This window comes from Canis aureus, chromosome 26, assembly GCF_053574225.1.
Source record: "Canis aureus isolate CA01 chromosome 26, VMU_Caureus_v.1.0, whole genome shotgun sequence".
Lineage (NCBI taxonomy): Eukaryota > Metazoa > Chordata > Mammalia > Carnivora > Canidae > Canis > Canis aureus.
The window spans coordinates 8,936,108-8,957,239 of record NC_135636.1 but is presented as its reverse complement, the minus strand read 5'-3'; the positions used below and the strand labels follow the sequence as shown (position 1 = coordinate 8,957,239).

Below are 21,132 nucleotides of genomic sequence, written 5' to 3'. Positions count from 1 at the left end.
AAACCAGGCTCACCACCGGAGCTGAAGGCAGGTGCCCAACCAACTGAGCCACCCAGGCATCCCAAACACTGAGTAGGTTCCACTGAGACTTGAACTCAGCTGGATTCAGAGTCCAGAGTGCTAACCATTACACCATGGAACCCCATGGTGGTACTTGTTAAGTAGATAAATGTTTTGAAGGACAGCTTCATCTATCTTGGTAAAACATCAGATTTTCAGAGAGAGCAGACTTTTCAGAGATGTTTCCAAATTGCAGTGAAACAATAAATATGCCATATTTTGCAGTTCACAAAGTAATTTCTACATACTATGTGATCTTTGGGTTGCATGTTTAAACAAATGTGATGGTTTCCTCCTCCTCCTCTGTGTAACCAGAAACAGCTTAGCAATGCTTTCTCTTGGTTTACAGATCTGAAAAATGAGAATGGCACGGGTTCCCTCATATGTGATATTTGCAGTGCATGACTAACTTTAGACTGTGGGACAGATTGTATTTTTCCAAAGGGGGCTACATCATTGCCCAACCCACATGTTCTCTTAGGCAGCTCCCCATCTAGAGGAAAGACTAATCCCTTCCCCATGGATCTGGGTACATTTGTGTCTCCTTGTAACAACAGAATGTGGCAGGAATGATACTGTATTAGTCTTTGGATCATTTGGAAGGGGTAGCGCAGTTTCCACCTTGTTTCTTGGAACAGCTGGAGCCCTGAGCTGCCATTTAAGCAGTTAGACCATCCAAGGCCACCATACTGTGAGGAAGCTTAAACTAGCTCATGGGAAGAGACCACACGGTCTGAACCTTTAGGAAGCTAGTTGACTATAGGCCAGTCTCCGACTCTGCCAGCTGTGCCTCCCCCACCCCACTGCCCTTTGTTCCAGCTCCAGCTAACATCTGGCAGCAACCACATTCAGAACTCTTGGCCAGAACTGCCCAACGAAGCCCTTCCTCAATTCTAGACCCTCAGAAACCATAAAGATAATAAAATGATTGTTGTTTTAAGTCACTAAGTCTTGTGGTGATTTACTCTGATATAAGAAACAACAATTATGAACGATGCCTCAAAGAATAAGGACTCTTTCTATACCTAATACTCTGCCATAGTTTGTTTTGGATAATTTTTAAAGAGACAGTTGATAGACCAGAACATATCTCTTTTGAGAAGAATTGTGGACTTTTCTAGATTTTGCATATAAGTTAACCCTTCCACTCAGAAACAATTGAATTATTTTCAGGTAATTATCTTTTGTAGTTGCAGAGCTTTACCTATTGCTTTTGGCAAAAGTAAATGATGGGACAGCATTTTAACTCTCTTATATTGATGGAGAGAATATATATTGGTACAAGATTTTGAAACAATGTTTGGCTATGTTGACTAAGCTGAATACACATCTATGCCACAGAGATTATACTGTGAAGGCTAAACAACAGAAATGAGTGTTGTGTCCACATGTATTTATTTATGATAGCCAAACTTCCGTTATCTACATAATGATGGGAAGGAACGAACTACTGACACATAACAACATGGATGAATCTTGCAGACATAATATTGACTTAAAGAAATCACAGAAGTACCTATTGCATGGTTCCATTTATATAAAGTTCAAAACAGGCTAATCTAATCTATGCCACAAGTCAAAACAGTGATTATCCTTTGAAGGTACTGAATAGGGAAGGCTTGAGAGAACCTTCTGGAACGCTGTGAAAATCATCAAGCTATACCCTTAACAATTGTGTACTTTACTGTAATAAGCTACACCTCAATAACATTTCCTCTTCCTTGTCTTTTGTTATGTGACAGTCTGAATTTTCTTCCTGTTCTTTTATGGTCTTTCAAGCTCCATCATCTTCTTTTCCCTCATTTTGCACAAAATTCTTTCCACAATTCCCTTGGGGTTTTTTGTTTGTTTGTTTTTTGGTTTTTTGTTTTGTTTTGTTTTTTGCTACAATATGTGTCTTGGTCATCTTACTTGTGGCCTCACCTGTTTGCTCTCTGTAGGGGACCCTCACCCATATATCTTTTGCTCCAGTCTACCTCCTCCCATGGGTCATAGAACTGATGGGGACATCTATAATAGCACTCACCGCCATATGCCTCAGTCCCCTCAATGGTATCCCCTTCGGTTGTTGTCCAGCCTGTGCTTCAGTTTCCTTGATGATGAGGCAATCACCTCAATGCCAAAGTGCTGTCCAGGGAGCCCTTACCTTGACTTGGACTGTGCCTTTCCCTCGTATCTGTCCCTTGGTTCTTACATCTAGCTCTTTCCTGTTACTAGTCAAGTCTGAATCCTCTTTGACAAGATACAAGGAGTCTTCCCTGCTTTTCCTTTTCTTCAAGTCAAACATTCAAAGGTCCTTCAAACTTTTCCCCAAACCATGGTCACACTTTTTATTTCTCTCCTCTTCTGGTCAGACCCCAATTTTATCATCTAAGTATGGCACTCAGAATTAAATAGAAGAGTTCAGGGTGATCTGACTTCTCTAGACCATCATCCCCTTCATTGTAGATGCTCTTTTCTGGATATATTGTTATCCATTTATCTGTGTTGGTGCTCCAACTGCCTGTTGGATTTCTCAACCTGGAGAAACTTCAGACTTGAGAACCTAATACTCACGTTTTGCAAAAATGAACAATAGTACACCTACTCAGAGCAGTGATTCCTCTATCTTATTAAGGCCAGTGGGTCAGGTTGCTTTCTTCCCACACAGGCGATCAGACCTAAGCTTAGCTTTACTAACCCTGAGGGCAGCTGTCAATACTTTCTTACATTTTCTATTCTTCCTTACATTCTCTGTTTGCATATGTGGATTGGGAGAGGGGACTGCTTATCCTGATGCAGATTATGGGTTTGTTCCTATTCATTTTTCAACTGGTATTGAACTTCTCTGCTTGGACTCACCTTATCTAAAAATATAATAATCATGTACCTGCCCACACTAGCCCCTTCTCCTGACTTCCTTATCCTCTGGGTGTCTGTAATGGACGATGCTTCCTTGTATTTAGCATAAGAGCTCTTGTGTCTGGTGCCTTCTTTCCAAGTTGAAGTTTATAGTTCCCTAACTCAGTTCTTGGTTATCTGCCCTAAGTTGTCCTTCTACCTCCAGCATCCACTGAGACAGAGATTTCAGGGGCTCCAGCAGGTTTACCTCATGCAAGGAAGCCCTCCCCTGAGTTCATACCTTGGCCTGACTTACCTTTTCCTCCTGACCTTGTTCCCCTGGGGCCAGCCCGGATTCTCATGCCTTTGCCTCCATACATCCGCTTTTAGCCAAGTGGTTTTGTCTAAACAAAGTGCTTTTCCTTATGCTCCCCCAGTTGAATCTGCACCCATCTTTACCTCCCCTTCAGATGCCTACATCTAAAAACAGATCCCTCTTTGTGTCCTTACAGTGTCCATCTTAGACCTGGAACAAAATTCAGCAAATGTGTGTTAAATTGAATAAATACATGGGTTCCTTGCCCCTTTGATTAATCGGCAGAATAGAAATAAAAATAGTTGAAAATTACCATGGATGTATATGTGTTCCTAGAAATATTAGTCATTTCTTTAAAAAAAAAAAAAGATTTTATTGGGACGCATGGGTGGCTCAGTGGTTGAGTGTCTCCCTCCAGCTCAGGACGTGATCCCAGAGTTCTGGGTTCAAGTCCCACAACAGGCTCCCTACAGTGGGCCTGTTTCTCCTGCCTGTGTCTGCCTCTATATCTGTGTGTCTCATGAATAAAATCTTTTAATAATAAAAATAAAATCTTTTAAAAAATAAAATTAAAAATTTTTATTTATTTATTCATAAAAGACACAGGGAGAGGCAGAGACATAGGCAGAGGGAAAAGCAGGCTTCCTGCAGGGAGCCCGATGTGGGACTCAATCCCAAGACCTCAGGATCACACCCTGAGCCGAAGGCAGATGCTCAGCCACTGGGCCACCCAGGAGTCCTGAAATACTAGTCATTTTTGAAGATGAGAAAAGGTCTCTAAAATAGTAAACGTATTTATAAGAATATTATTCAAAATAATTTGTGGATCTTCCTTAATTTAATCAAATGTACTTAAACAAAAGTCAAGGTTTTAGATTGTTGGAGGTCAACAAAATTCTTAGCTTGTCCTTTGAAAGAAGACATTCCAGAAGGGAAAGAAAATGATGGACCTGAAAAGAAGATATGCCTCACACATGCATGTGAGTACACAGAAGTGAGGAAAACTTCATGTAGTCACGGCACCTGGCCTCTGGGGGAAAAATCGAGATCACTGGATAAGGAAAATTAGCCAGCGTGTCCATTTTGAAATGATCTGAAGTAATTTGAATGTTCTCCGTTGCACAGAAGACTTTGGGAAGGTCATAAAAATATATCAGATAGAATCCTGGTTTTTCACATGTACTCTAATATTTACCAAAAACTGTTATCAAAAAATATTTCTCCAATTGTTGATATTCCTAGAACCATCACCAAGAGATGTTCTATTGGGAAATTTACTATTCTTGTGCAAATATCAGCATTTGGAATGACTTTTCAGTACAACCAGGGCCTTTAGTCTACTTTTATTATATTGTGCCCTTTTCAGACAAGAAATGGGTAAGGGATGGAGTCTTCTAAACTTTCTGGAAATGTGGATGTTTGAGAATCACCCCATAATTCCTATTTTAATTCCTTCCCTCTCTCCCCTATCAGTTTTTCTCGGACACTGTTGTATGGTTAGGGTAGGTCAGGGAGACAAGATCCCCTTTAGGGTCAAGGCCAGAACATAGGACAGAGTCAACTTAACAGTATGAGCTGAAAGAGAGAAAGAGAGAGAGAGACTACTCATTGTAGGTAGAGGAACTGGGCTGGGAGGGTCTTCAGAGATTTCCTCTACCAGAGAGGAAACTGGACTTCTGGGTGCTCTCTTTTGCTTTGCTTTTAGATTCCACCTGTCAGGAATAGCCATCCACATCAATTTAGCCAATTCTTATTTCAGCAACAAGATTTACATTTGTCAAAGGCATGAGAGGAGTATATAATATGTTTAAACATAGAATATGCTATGCACTAATCAAATACGGCCTGATGTCTCAAAGTGTTATTTTCCATGAAGATTTAAATGAGCCAAATTCATCTTGGTCTTCAGAGAGAATCATGCGGATCACACAAAATCGTGATAATGATAATACAGTGCAGTAATCCATGCAGTGAAAAAGGCATATAAAGTAAGATGTATGAAGGAAGTGCAGTGAGGACTCCAGGAAGGGAGGGATACATGTGTTCAGGAACTCTGAGCAGACTTGGAGCGTGATGGCAAGGAACAGCAGATGGGGCAATGGTGATTAATGAGGCAAAGATGAATCTGGGCTTTGCCACTGACCAGCTGATGGTACTGACCATGAGCACCTCTTCCAGCTATAAAATGAGAATTAAATGCTGCCCACTTCATAAAGCTGCTGTGATGGTTTAAGGGAGTCACATGAAATGTACTCAACATAGTGCTTTGCCTGTAATAAATTAGTAATAAATGCCAGCAATTGCCTGCTATAGTTTGAGAGGCTCTTATAGGATGGACAGGATTGTAGCAAGATAGCTGTAGACAGTAAGGTGTTTGGGGTTGAGCAGCCACTGTGTCTGTGTGTGTCTCTGTGTGTAAAGTGCACCAGACAAGGGATAGGGGATATCCATGTGGTGTTAGTGACCAGTAAGGTTTTGAGGGCTATTCCATAAGGAAATGCTGTCCAGTAGAAATATAATGTGATGGGGCACCTGGTTGGCTCATTTTGTTAAGCATCTGCCTTCAGCTCAGATCATGATCTCAGAGTCCTGGGATAGAGCCCTGAGTTGGGCTCCCTGCTCAGCGGGGAGTCTACCTCTCCCTCCCTCTCTGCCTCCACCTGTGCTCATGCTCTCTCTATCTCAAATAGATAAAAATCTTTTTTTTAAGGATTTTATTTATTTATTCATGAGAGACCGAAAGAGAGCGACAAAGACATAGGCAGAGGGAGAAGCAGGCTCCCCAAAGGGAGCCCAACTTGGGACTCGATCTCAGGACCCTGGGATTACGACCTGAGCAAAGGCAGACCCTCAATCTCTGAACCACCCAGGCACCCAATAAAATCTTTTTAAAAAGAAATATTATGGAACTTGGCCACAGTAACTTCTTGCAAGATAAATCTATGAAGGCACGGAAAACAGAAGCAAAAGTGAACTATTGAGACTTAATCAAGATAAAAAGCTTCTGCACAGCAAAGGAAACAACAAAACTAAAAGACAACCTACAGAATGGGAGAAGATATTTGCAAATGACATATCAGATAAAGGGCTAGTATCCAAGATCTAGAAAAAACTTATCAAACTCAACATCCAAGAAACAAAAAATCCAATCTGAAATGGGCAGAAGACATGAACAGAAATTTCCCCAAAGAAAACCTACACATGGCCAACAAGCACATGAGAAAATGCTCCGCATCACTTGCCATCAGGGAAATACAAATCAAAACCACAATGAGATACCACCTCACACCAGTGAGAATGGGGAAAATTAACAAGACAGGAAACAACAAATGTTGGAGAGGATGTGGAGAAAGGAAAACCTCTTGCACTGTTGGTGGGAATGTGAACTGGTGCAGCCACTCTGGAAAATAGTGTGGAGGTTTCTCAAGAAGTTAAAAATAGAACTACCCTATGACCCAGCAATTGAATTATTGGGGATTTACTCCAAAGATACAGATGCAGTGAAAATCCAGGACACCTGCACCCCGATGTTTCTAGCAGCAATGTCCACAACAGCCAAACTGTGGAAGAAGCCTCGGTGTCCATCGAAAGATGAATGGATAAAGAAGATGTGGTCTATGTATACAATGGGATATTCCTCAGCCATTAGAAACGACAAATACCCACCATTTGCTTCAACCTGGATGGAACTGGAGGGTATTATGCTGAGTGAAATAAGTCAATCGGAAAAGGATAAACATTATATGGTCTCATTCATTTGGGGAATATAAAAATTAGTGGAAGGATAAAAGGAAAGGAGAGAAAATGAATGAAAATATCAGTGAGGGTGACAAAACATGAGAGACACCTAACTCTGGGAAATGAACAAGGGGTAGTGTTAGGGGAGGTGGGCAGGGGGTTGGGGCAACTGGGTGATGGGCACTGAGGGGGGCACTTGGCGGGATGAGCACTGGGTGTTATGCTATATGTTGGCAAGTTGAACTCCAATAAAAAAAATAAAAAATAAAAAATAAATTTTAAAAATTTTAAAAATTAAAAAAAAAATAGTGAAAGGTATTTAAGGGAGAGGAGGGGAACTGAGTGGGAAAAATTAGGGAGAAAAACCACAAGAGACTCCTAACTAGGAATCAAACAAAGGGTTGTGGAAGGGGAGGTGGGTGGAGGGTTGGGGTAGCTGCATGAGGGGCTCTGAGGAGGGCACTCAATGGGATGAGCACTGGGTGTTATAGTGTATGTTGGCAAATTGAATTTGAATCTTAAAAAATGTAAAAAAAAAAAAAAAGAAAGAAAAGAAAAGAAGAAAAGAACTATCATGTGAACCAAACTTGTCATTTAAAATTTTGTAGTAGGGGATCCCTGGGTGGCTCAGCGGTTAAGCATCTGCCTTCGGCCCAGTGCGTGATCCTGGAGTCCCGGGATCGAGTCCTGCATCGGGCTCCCTGCATGGAGCCTGTTTCTCTCTCTGCCTCTCTCTCTCTCTGTCTCTCATGAATAAATAAAGTCTTTAAAAATAAAATAAAATTTTGTAGTAGTTATATTTTAAAATGTTTTTAAAAATAGGTGAAATTAATTTTAATAACATATTTTCTTTAAATTTTTTTTTAATTTTTATTTATTTATGATAGTCACACAGAGAGAGAGAGAGAGGCAGAGACATAGGCAGAAGGAGATGCAGGCTCCATGCACCGGGAGCCCGACGTGGGACTCGATCCTGGGTCTCCAGGATCACACCCTGGGCCAAAGGCAGGCACCAAACCGCTGCGCCACCCAGGGATCCCAACATATTTTCTTTAATGTGTCAGTTTCAACATGTGAGCAATGTAAGCATTTTTTAATGAAGTGTTTTCCTTTTTTTTTACTAAGTCTTCAAAACTTGGTGTGTATTTTCTACTTAAACACATCTGAATTCAGACTCCCCACATTATAGGCGATCAATAGCCATGCAGGCCTAGTGGGTGCTGTGTTGTACAGCCTGGACATACGAGGTCTTACTCTGATAATAGTAACACAGTTATCTTTGCAGTCTTTCTCTCTGTCCTCCTCCCTAAAAAGAGAGATGGCACGGCCTTTCTCCAATACAGTTAATTTAAGGAAATAGAAAAGAGAGGGAGAAAACACGCTCCAGGTCACCATCTTTCACAGCTGACCTAATCCTGAGATATTCAGTAATAAAAGCTCTTTGGTTAAAGAATTTTGGGAGATACCGAAACAGAAGTTAACCCTTCCAGATTATATTCACATAGAGGCTCTTGAAATCTTGCAACAACAACAACAAAAAAAACCTGTTTTACTTTGTGTAACTCCATGTTTCCCAGTTCATTAGGATTATAGAATAATGTTTTAACACTTTGGTAATATTGTTTGGCAGCCTGTTTTCTTCAATCTGCTTTTACCTTGAGGATTTCAGTTTTTAAATATTTCATAAAGGCTTTAGAGCTTCCAATGAATATCAGGTGTGTGCAATCACACCAAATAGATGCTTAACCAATATTTGTTTAATGAATAGTGGTGATCAAGATACTCTCCCATAAATTTAGCTTTTTCCACAGAGCAATGAAATTAAAACTTAAGACAATTTAAAGTTGTCAAGGTGAAAAACACTTTAGTCTTCCCTAAGAGAAAATCTGGTCGGCTTGGCAACCAATGTAAGTTTGAAATTAATTTGCATTTGTTTTCGGAACACCACCATATTAAAGTTCAATGACCAAGTGAGAACAGAAGCCCTTTGCTGAGGGAATGCCTCTGTACAACCAACACAGCAAGGGTGGGAGGGACAGCTTCCCAGGCCTTTCCAGTTACTTCACCCCCACCAATGAGAAGTGTTCAGTTATACTTTTCTGATACACAGATGATTTCTATATGGCTGGTGTTTTATGTTTCCGTATGTAAGATTTTATATATCCTATATGTCCACCATTAGCTCAGTTCAATATCTATACTTCTTAGGTTTGGTGAGTTACTTTATTTTTCTAAGTCAAAGGCCCTTTGGAAGTTGGCTAATAGCATTTTGCTTGGCAGATGTTTTCCCCCAGAGGTTCAAAACGCTTTGTCTAAGCACTTAGGGATGCTACTGCAGCAACATTAGTGAAAATTGAATATTGGCTGCAACATTTAATTCTATTTTGCCCAGGTGGTGAGAGCACCAGATACCTAAAACCATGGGCTAATGTTCCAAGCATGGTAACTGAGACACCATAGTGACAGCAAATCTCCTTCTTCCAATGGCCAGATGTGTTTGTCAACCTCCCTAGTACATTATTTTGTTAAATCAAAATTGGAAATTTGGCCAGAATGCTAGAACTCAATCAACAGTATTAATGTAGATTCCTACCTAAGGCTCCATATTGTATGATGCAGGATGGTGCATGAGCAAAGAAAAAATTAAGACCAGCACCCCTGAGCTACACATGATGAAACAAGTCATTAAGTTTGAAGAGTGGTAAGTTTGGAGGTCTACAATGTAATCATTTAAAAGTTTTTCAAATGGATGAATACACAGGCATATGTGCATACTAGAGGGAAATATATATGAGGTTGGCCTTTCCTGTTTTGTTGAATGAAAGATTTGGATTATAAAGATTTTCAAAATGGGCATCTGTAAGTATGGATTTATTCTCAGGAGTTCACACATCCTCTTTGGGAATTTTTGAAATATCTATATATTCTGAGGATAGTGTTTATTAGTTAGCTATCCTAGGTCATCTAAGGCAGTGTTTTTCAAACTGTGGGTCATGACTCCCTAAGAGATTGTGAAATGGAATGTTGGGCACCTCCAGCCTTGTTGTTTTTTTTTTTAAGGTTTATTTATTTATTTGTTGGAAAGAGACAGAGACAAAGAGTACATGCTAGTTGGGGGGAAGAGCAGAGGGAGAGAATCTCCTGCAGACTCCATTGAGCCCAGTGTGGAGCTTGATCCCACAACCCATGTCATGACCTGTACCAAAACCAAGAGTCAGATGCATAACCGACTGCACCACCCAGGGGCCAGTAGTTCCACTAGAGAAATGTGGAGGGAGAATGCAGACAGTGGCAAAGAGACTGGGATAATTTGAATTGTGTGAGCATTCCACTTGCCATTCCACTCTGTGAGTGAATGGTCTGGAGTCAGCATGATTTGGGACCGGTGACTGCTGTTTCCCCAGGTGATCCATTTCTGGGTACTTCCCATTACTGCAAGCCTCTCCACACAACAAACTGCACGTAAAGATAATTCGTTTTCTTTTTACTTTTTAATCTTATTTTTTTATAATTTTATTTTTTAATTTTAATTTTTTTTAATTTAATTTATTTATTTATGATAGTCATCAGAGAGAGAGAGAGAGAGAGAGGCAGAGACACAGGCAGAGGGAGAAGCAGGCTCCATGCACCGGGAGCCCGACGTGGGATTCGATCCCGGGTCTCCAGGATCGCGCCCTGGGCCAAAGGCAGGCGCTAAACCGCTGCGCCACCCAGGGATCCCTTTAATTTTAATTCCAGTAGTTAACACACAAGTGTTACACTAGTTTCAGATGTACAGTAGAGTGATCCAACAATTCTATATGTATATGTACACATATATATTCATTATACACACACACAAACACAAACACACACCATATCTTTATCCACTCGTCTATTGATGGACATCTGGGCTGCTTCAATAGTTTGGCTCTTGTAAATAATGCTGCTATAAACATAGTTTATAAACATAAACTCCTTTTGAGTTACTGTTTTTGTATTTTTTGGGTAAATACCTGGTTCAATTCCCAGGTCAGAGGGTAGCTACATTTTTAACTTTCTGAGGCACCTCCATACTGTTTTCCACTGTTGCTGCACCACTTTGCCTTCCCACCGACACTGCACGAGGGTTCCTTTTTCTCCACATCCTCTCCAATACTTGTTTCTTGTGTTGTTAATTTTAGCCATTCTGACAGGTGTGAGGTTATACCGCATTGTAATTGTGATTTGCATTTCCATGATGATGAGTGTCTTGTTGGCTTTCCGTATGTCTTCGAAGAAATGTCTGTTCATGTCTTCTGCCCATTTTTTAGTTGGATTTTTTTTTTTGGTTGTTGAGTTTTATGTTATTTATATATTTTGGGTACTGAGCCTTTATCAGATATGTCATTTGCAAATATCTTCTCCTATTCTGTAGGTTGCCTTTTAGTTTTATTGATTGTTTCCTTTATTGTACAGAAGCTTTTTATCTTGATGAAGTCCCAGTAGTTCATTTTTGCTTTTGCTTCCCTTGCCTCAAGGGACATCTAGGAAAAGGTTGCTAGGGCTGATGTCAGAGAAATTACTGCCCCTGCTCTCTTCTGGATTTTTAAGTTTTCAGGTCTCACATTTAGATCTTTAATCCATTTTGAATTTATTCTTTGTGTATGATGTACTAAGAAAGTGATCCAGTTTCATTCTTTTGCATGTAGCTGTCCTGTTTTCCCAGTACCATTTGTAGAAGTGACTGTCTTCTCCCATTGTATATTCTTGCCTCCTTGGTCAAAGATTAATTGACCATATGTGGATTTGTTTTTGGGACTTCTATCCTGTTCCATTGATCTTTGTGCTTTTGTTCCAGAACCATGCTGTTTGAATTACTGCAGCTTTGTAGTATAACTTGAAATCTGGAATTGTGATATCTCCAGCTTTATTCTTCTTATACTGATGTAGGGAGTTTGATAGGAAATCTTGAGCATGGAATAAGCAAGGTACAGGATGGCTCACGGTGAATATTTATTTGGAAAAAAAAACACGGGTATATCTGGGTGGGTTGGGAAAGAGAGAGAGAGATTAAATCTTTGAATGCACAGAAGTGATCTGGAAAGATATAATCCCAAATTATAACAGTGTCCACCTCTGCCAAGGATGTGGGCTCCAGTTATGATGGCCAAAAGCCCTTGAGCTTTGACCTAATATTTGTGTCTTGTTTCTATTTGTTTGTGAGCAATTTGACTGCATTTGTGTGCTTAGGTAATTTCTGAAATGTTAGAGCATTGATAAAAAAAAATGAAATAGGGGGATAATTTGGAATTTCATATTCAGGTTGGTCCCATCTCCAAAGTCCTAGACGGGAAGATGGCATGACTCTGTAAATTTGTAGAAGCTGATATGATGCAAGTGGATAATGAAAAAAACTGACACTTAACTGAAAGAGAATACAGCTTGGCTATTAATCAGCTCCATTTTTTTTTAAGTGAAAGAGTATTTTGGAGTTTTAGAAATCTGAGCATTGGCATGGGGATTTAGAGAACATCCTGGTAGAGAAAGGCCCTCTTTAGGTACCTGGCCCAGAGGTGGGAATGAAGGCCAGAAAAGGAAGGGAAGGCCATTCAATGTTCTCCCAGCTGTCATTGCAGCATCCTTCCAGAACTTGACAAGATGAGTCCTCTATGCGGTTGTTCACAACATTATTAAATTGCTTCCAAAACTCTAAACAGCTGATTCTGTGTGTTGTAGATGGAAACAAGAGATCCAGACTTCTGAACTACTGGAAAAGAGAAAATGTGCAAGCCCTTTGGGACTCTGGGAGGCCAGGGCTGAACTGAAGACAAAGAGGAAGGCAGGGACATGCTGGTGTGAAGGGTATGTAATATCAAGATTATAAGACCCAGCGATTTTTCCTGATTTCCAGGTTCCACTGTGCTGTCATAGAGATTGTGTGCTCCAGCTTGGTTATGTTGGTGTGGGTGTGACTTCTCTGACAGGGGCAGCTGCTTCTTACCTGATCCCAGGTAACTGAGGGATTCAGTATGCTGCATTGGCCACATAAACCTGGATGGTTATGGAGAACATAAACTATAGCTGCTCCCATCTATGGGGCATGGACTGACTACGTGCCAGGTGAGGCTTTAAGCACTTTAATGGATTAATTCATTGAATTTCCACACCACCACCATTAAGCAGGCATGGCTATTGTCTCCATCTTAGAAATGGGGCCACCAAGTTGCACAGAGAAGCTGGTTGCTTACTGAGGGGACATTGAGATGGTGAGACCTCATCCCAACATGAAAGCCTTACTCTCTCTGCTCTCTCCCTTTCTCATACATTTCTTCCTAACCCTACTTTTTACTCTCTCCCTCTCTTTCTTTTTTTTATAGGATTGTAGGTGTCTCCATATGACAGGGAATTAGAACCAGAGGGATGTCAGTATACATCACTGGCAGATATTATTTTCCCAAAATGGCTACAACAATATTGCTTAGGACCTTGCCATGCTCCCTCAGACAGGGAAGTCTACTTTCCCTCTCCTGGAGTCTTGGTAGAACTCAATGACAGAGAAGGTAGCAGAAGTGACACAGAGTGACTTCAAAGCCAGATCATCAAAGATAACATGGCTTGTACCAGGTTCTCTCATTCTTTAGGCACCCTTGTCTTTGATACCAGCCACTGTTGGCCATTCCCACAGAAAGGCAATGTGGAGGGGTTCCAGCCACCAGCCCCACCTAAGGCCATGCTGATATGTGACTGAGACTTTGGGTGGCTCTAGTTCCCAGCCTTGGAGCTGCCCCTAGGGATGCCAAGTAGAACAGAGACAAGTTGTCCATAATGAACTAACTGTTCCTGTTCAGCCCTGCCTCTATAGCAGATTCATGAGTAGCATTAACATTGTCATCATTTTGCACTGTCTCACACTCACTACAATACCATTTAAGGTAGGTGGCATTACACTCATTTACAAGTAAGGAAATAGGGCCCCATTTTGATTATGTGACTCACCCAGAGCCACACACTGAGCTGGGTTTGAATCCAGGTCTACTCTACCCAAGCTTGTGAGATCCTCCACTGCCCAGCTGTCTATTCCTTCTGATCAAGAGCTGGGGCCTTTGACACAGCTGCTTTCAGAGAAAAAATTGGCATAAGAGGACAAGACCGTAAAACAAGAGAAGTAGCTTTACATGATCTTGTTGTGACTCTGTTTCCTTAATTTGAATCTCAGATAAATGCTGCCAGTCCTGACTTAGACCTAAGGACGATCTTTCAGAAAGTCAGCTACCTTCTTTCCATGAGCTTAGATTCATTCCATGGGATCTGCTCGTATCACATGAGATACTTTTCCATATCGTGTAAAGTCAAGTCATTTGTATGACCAGATACTTCTATGTCACCAACATTGCTATTTTTTGTTTGACTTCTGGCTGCATGAGGCCAGGGATTGGCCTATCTCCTGTTTACTCCTTGCCTCATGTTTACTAGCACAGATTCTGACTCCCAGTAGACCATGAATAAAGGCATGGGAAATAAATATCACAGAGCATCAAATATGAATTATCTTGGGATGCATGGGTGGCTCAGCAGTTAAGTGTCTGCCTTTGGCTCAGGTAGTGATTCCTGGGTCCTGGGATCGAGTCCCACATTGGGCTCCCTGTGGGGAGCCTGCTTCTCCCTCTGCCTGTGTCTCTGCCACTCTCTCTCTCTCTCTCTGTCTCTCATGAATAAATAAATAAAATCTTTAAAAAATATATGAATTTCCTTGACGATGATGACAGTAGGGTAAGGAAGTACAAAATTCCAGATATAAATACCGATATCTTATCTTGCTGTGAAAGATTTGTGTTTTGAGGTCAGAGGTTTCCTTTTCACTTCCATTGTCTTTCCTGTTAGGTAAAACATCTTCATGTTTGACTTCTATAAAAAAAATAACTTCAATGAAATGCAACAGTCAATTAACAATAGCAGGAACTGGCAGGGCTCTGAGACACTATTTCACTGCGTTGTTTATCCAAATGGAAAATATTTTCAGAAGTGCAACACTGGGGAACTGATTTGGGTGCAAATGTTGAAATATGACATGTGGCTTCTGCTTTCACTCTGGGCAGCCTTTATACATAGGAATGGTGGCACTTGTACTTGTGTCTTTCATCTTGTATTTAGTTATGTGCATGTCATTGCAGCTGCTCATGAACTGTGAATAGCTCTGATCTCTACCTTGCCCAGAATGTCCACTGTTTTACCCTATATTTAGTAGATGTAGAGCTCCAATAATAATGGATGTGGCAGCAGGACCAGAATATGAGGATTTTTTATTATTATGAAGGATCAATAAATGCATGCAGAATATGAGGCAAGTTTAAGTCTTTAATCATATTTTTATGGCCCAATTCATCAGTTAGCTTTTGCTGCCTTAAAAAAACCCACCACCACCACCACCCCGTGCCAAAACGTATTAGCTTAAAATGAAAGCATTGAGTTAGTTTAGGGTTCTACAGGGTGACAGTTTGGATCGGGCTCTGCTGGTCTGGCTGGCTCAGTTGGGCTGACACATGCATCTTCCATCAGCTGCCAGGTAGGACAGTGGCCTCACCTGGGATAACTCACCTCTGTTCTGCGTGTATCTCATTGCCTCCCCCCTTCCCCACCATATATTAAGGATCCAAGAGAACTAATACACCTGGCTTCTTGAGGCCAGGGCTTAGAAGGACACAGGGTCACATCTGCCAGGTTCTATTGGCCAAAGCAGGTCATATGCCAATCCAGATTCAGGAGAAGAGGAATAGACTCCAGCCCTTGATGGGAGGAACTGCAAAGCTGTCTTACAAAGGGCAGGCATATAGGAAGGGTGGAGAACTGTGGTCATCTTTGCAACCCACAACATCACGTGAGTGCCAGTATTGTGCCGAGGGAATTAACAACATTACAATAGAGAATGGTTGAGAGGAAACCACGTGCATTGACTGACAACTTATGAGAAAAATGGCAGTGGGCTGAGAAGAGAGGACAGCAGGAAGAAGCTGAGATGGACACAGGCCATTTATTTCTCTGTTCCCTCTCGCCCAGCCCTGTAAAAGGGGGATTGAGAGGGAGGTGCGTGTCAGAGTGCAGGGGCCCAGTTGGTAGGAAAGGCTCTTTGCTTTCGCTGTTCCCTGCCCTCCCATTAGCAACTGGGGGGTGGCAGGTGATGAAGGTGTGGCTCTCTCGTGTCTCCCTAGAGGGAGCCAGCAGAGAGGGAGGGGGAAGGGTCAAATGATCCAGTCTCCTGAATCTCTTTGTTCCCATGGAATTTCAGGAGGGCTTCAGTTTATGAACACTTGGCCTCATGAAACTACTATCGAGTTCACTGTCGCATTTCATCGTCACAACAGCTCCATAAGGATGGGATCATTTTTATTTTCACTTTACAGATGGGAAAACTGAGTGCTATGTGGTTAAGTAACTTGTCCTTGATCGCACTTGGACAGTGACAAGATGGGGTTCAAAGCCAGGCTGTGTGATGGCTTCCATGGTGCACTTGGCTGAACCCCCAAACCCTGCGATGCCAACATGGCCTGCGGGTTTGACAGAAATGGCAGCCCCAACAGAGATGTGATCAGAGCACATGGGGCGTACCCCCTTCCCTTCCCCTGGCCTCTGTCTAGATCTCGGACTGAGGAGCATGCTATAGAGGGGTAGGGCTGGTGGGATGACATCACTAGTGGAGAATTTGGCAAGCAGCAAGTAAGCAGCTACCTTTGGGAAGATCCCCACCTTCCCCTTGGGGAAGCATTTTCGAGCCCAACTGGCTGATCCGTCTCTGTCTCCTGGCTGAGTTCCAAGGCCCTAGAGGTGCGGTTTGAGTGCTCTATTTTGTGGTACCCAGAGGGTGCTCTGGTAGGGTCCAGAGCAAGCCTGCTTCTGCTCACCAGGCCAAAATCGTCAGGCCGGCGTGGAGCCCATCTGAAACAGCTCCTCTGCAAATACGTCTCATGCGCTGGCCGGCACACGGAGGAGCTGACTCGTATCTTCCACTGGACCCACTCGTATGTTCTCCAGTTCTCAGGCTTCTCCTCCCTCCAGGCTACAGAATCTCACAAATGAAATATAATCGGTGGAGAATGCCTGTTTTCCCTCTTGCTCTCCTGGCTCACTGTTTAAAAGCTCGTGCTGCCATCCACTGGCTAAGAATTTTAAAGTGGTTTTGTGAAGAATTTCCCTCTTTTCTCGTCATTGTTTTTTTTTTTTCTCGTATTTTCCTCGATCCTGCTGGTTCTTTCCAACATGCGGAAGCAGCTTAGAAGCCTGATACTAACAAGGATGAGTGAGTCTTGTTGGAAAGAGTAGCATTTCTTTAAGGCTTACTATGAGTCAGGTCCTGTTCTAGGTACATGACCTGTTCTTTCCTCACACATCCCTGAGAGGTAGAGAGGCACTGTCTTTGTCCCCATTTTACAGATGAGAAAATGGAGAGTGGTGAAGTCGTCGATGTGTCACAGTACCTGGAACATTCGAGGGCTCGATGATTAGTTTTTACTTGTCAAAATGAGCCATATCTTAGCTTCAGTCAAGAATTTGTGTGCAATGATGCTTGGACACACAGTGAAGGAGCGGGTGGGATTGGGAAGGGTGGGAGGCCATCAGGATGTGACCATGAACAGGTGACAGTGAGTAGCTGAGGCTCAATCCCAAAAGGGTTCTGTGACAGATGGTATAGGATGGATACATCTTGGAATTATCTGCCAAGGGAACAGAAGCTGAGGGATTCTTGGAGAAATCATGGGGATCTTTTTAAAGTAATTTTGGACTTCATCCTTGTATCCTGCATGTTGCCACCCATTTGTCCAGGGAAGGAAACCAGGAAAAGCTATTGTGCGTTATTCCCCTTGGCTTCCCATACTTCCCCCTTTGTTCTCTGCCTCAGCTGTCACTTGCAGCATACCACCCCCAAACTCAGTGGAAAATTGATAATATTAATTAATAATACTTAGCTCATGCAACTAAAGGTTGGCTGGGGTTTAGCTTATCTGGGTTGAGCTTAGCTGGTTGACTCGCTTCTGGCATAGGTCCAGCTAGGCCTGACTTCTCTTGGCTGAGATATAGGTTCAAACCTGTTCTACCGGAGTGCATCTAAGTTATGCTTGTGGGCAGGTGCTTCCTGAAGAAGACTCTTCTCATGACCAGACAGGCACAGGGGTGCAAGTGCAAGTGGAAACCCAAGAGGCCTCTTAACGGAGACTTCTGTATTATCTTATTGAGTAAAGGAAGTCATATGTCCAAACTCAAGTTAAGAGGCAGAAAGGTATATCCTGCCTTTACTGGGAAAGTTTCTACTACTCGCCTTGGCTGAGAATCAATAAGGCACTCTACTGTGCTTCCTTTGCCTGCCTCTAAATTGTACAAATACAATGTGAAATTTAAAAGTTTTACCAGTGCCAGTTTTAGTTATCACTTTGGGCAAAATCCCAAATCTGTAACGATATTATAATTTGTTACTAATGGGAGATAACATGGTTATTAAAAGCTGTGCACCCTAAGGTTCCAGAAGCCTCTTTGGCAGTCTCAGACCTCAGCTGGGGATTGTTGCCTTATCTGTACTGTGACTGCTCATCCCGGACTCACAAAGTGTTTGGAGTCCTTGAGCTCTTCTGTCCCAGTTACAATTTGTACCACCTGGCCAGCTGCCTCAAATGGTGAGACCTAGCATCTGCCCCTACCAGTTGCTCAAGCTCAGAATGAAATAAGAGGAGCAAGTGGAATGATTAAGTTGTCAGTTATATTGATGTGTGTATTTTCCTACATTTTAGGAGAAGGCTGGAATCCTGTAAGAATCTCATTTCTCTGCTTTTCTCAGTACCTTGGCTCTCTCATCTGGCATGACTACAATTTGGCTGGAAGGAGAAGAGGCAGAGCTTTTATGTTGGTTGGAATTTGCAGCCATAAATATACAGGACTTTTTCCAAGTTAGCATGGAAAAGACTTGCCGTGTTATGCTTTCTGTGAGTTATAAGTCATAAAGCATATGCTCAGGGTGGCTTGACTGTTGTGTTCTTGGCCCTGTGAAGAAGGTCTGCAGGAAAAAACCTAAGCCCTGAATGATTAAACGTCTTTGCAAACACTCATAAGTTATTTATACTGTGTCCACATACTGGGCAAGCAAGTGAACGCAGGCCTTAATGCTAATGTATTAGCCATGGCACCTTATTTGTCCCTTTAGAGCGTTCGGATTAATCCATTAGTGAAATAATGTGCCTCATTAATACTAAATCAAAATGCCTGTGAACTTAGTGGTTTGTTTCTGTCTTTATAAATGCACAAGGGTGGAGCAGAGGGTACCAGCTATGGGAGCCAATTACTAACTGTCATTTCTTAGTGGGAAGGATGGTGGGGGCAGTGGGTAAATGAGACAGGGAAGAGAAAGCAGTTGTGTTAATGGGCAGATTCCCACTGTGGGCAAGGAGGGGCTCTGTCCTGCGGGTTTGCTCTGAGAGATGATTCTACCTCAACTCAGAGTTGTTTCACCAAGTTGTGAGGTCACTGGAGTATTCTATCCACTTCTGTTGGTGAGGACCATTTCAGAGGGTAGTAACTCCCTGGTCTTCTGGTCTACCCAGTGGTGAGTCAGGTACACTACTGTCAGAATCTTCAGCAAGAGTGCCACTGATACTTGCTGTGGAAACTCTAGACTTGTAGGAGGATAGTAGGTGCTGAGGGGCTATGGGTGAGGCACTGTCAGCATCTGCTACAGGGCACTTCACAGATTTTCGGAAAAGGAAGAAGGGGATTTGTAGCTTTTGAAACCAAGCACAGCAGAAGCTAAATACCTCGAAGGCCTTTGGGCTGAGTGAGGAAAGGTGAATATTCTTTTGCATGGCTATTTATTTACATTTTGGCACAGCCATATAATGAAACATTATACAACCACTAACAAAAGACGGAGAGCTAATGAGCTGATAGGAAACTCTTTTCAAGTTATAGTTTTGAGCAGGAAAAAAGCACAGTGTGGAACAATATGTAGAATATGCTGGGTTGGGGAATCCCTGGGTAGCTCAGCGGTTTAGTGCCTGCCTTTGGCCCAGGGCGCGATCCTGGAGTCCCGGGATTGAGTCCCACGTCAGGCTCCCTGCATGGAGCCTGCTTCTCTCTCTGCCTTGTGTCTCTACCTCTCTCTCTCTCTCTATGTCTATCACGAATAAATAAATAAAATCTTAAAAAAAAGAATACGCTGGGTTTTTCATGCAAACACTTTTATTGGTTTATAATTTACATGTCATAAAACTCACCCATTTTAAATATGTAAGTGTGTTTGGGTAAATATATAGTTTTCTAGAAATTCCATGTAAATGGAATCATACAATATGTAGACTTTTATGTCTGACTTTCACTCAGCATAATGTTACTAAAATTATTCACATCATAGTATATGTCAATAGTTTGTTTCCTTTTTACTGTGGAATAGCATTTCATTGTACAGATATATCACTTTTTGTTTATCCATTCTACAGCTGATATATATTTGGTTTGTGTTTAGTTTTATTATTCTGAACAATGCTCCTTAGGAACATCCACATGTAGTCGTTTTTTTAAAAGATTTTATTTATTTATTCATGAGAGACACAGAGAGAGAGGCAGAGACACAGGCAGAGGGAGAAGCAGGCTCCTTGCAAGGAGCCCGATGCGGGATTCGATCCCAGGACTCCAGGATCACACCCTGAGCTGAGGGCAGACGCTCAATTGCTGAGCCACCCAGGTGTCCCCATATGTAGTCTTTATGTGGACATATATTTTAATTTATCTTGGGTAGGTCCTTAACCAGCAAAATTTCTGGAACATGTGGTAAGTACATGTATAGTTTTTTAAGGAACACCAGACTGGTTTCCAAAGAGACTGTACCATTTAGTTGCATTCCTACCAGCACTGCATGGGGGGCCAGTTTCTCCATATCCTCACCAACAACTGGTATTGTCAATCTCTCTGATATTAGTCATTCTGATAGAAGTGTAGTAGCATCTTATTTTGGGTTTAGCCTTTCCTAGTGACTAATGATGTCAACCGTCTTTTCATGTGCTTATTTTCCATTCGTCTATCTTCTTTGGGGAACTGTCTACTCAAATATTCTCTCATTTTTGTTTCTCTTCTTATTGATTAAAAAGGGTTCTGGACTGTTGTAAATTTTGCTGTAAGGTCAATATTATTTCCAAATAGAAAGTTAAAAAAAGAAAAATCCTATACCCGCATCAGTGTTCCTATGCCCCATCAGAATGGTATAC

The 21,132-nt window shown here is 41.9% G+C and overlaps 1 protein-coding gene across 4 annotated transcripts in view; it reads left to right on the top strand.

The window, feature by feature from the left end:
* RIN2 (Ras and Rab interactor 2) overlaps window positions 1–21,132 on the top strand; it is a 216,975-nt gene that overhangs the window by 34,766 nt on the left and 161,077 nt on the right. For all 4 annotated transcript variants that reach the window (XM_077872003.1, XM_077872001.1, XM_077872010.1 and 1 more), the window contains exon 2: window positions 12,632–12,757. The gene's annotated coding sequence lies outside the window, so the exon portion shown is untranslated. The remainder of the gene's footprint in view (window positions 1–12,631; window positions 12,758–21,132) is intronic.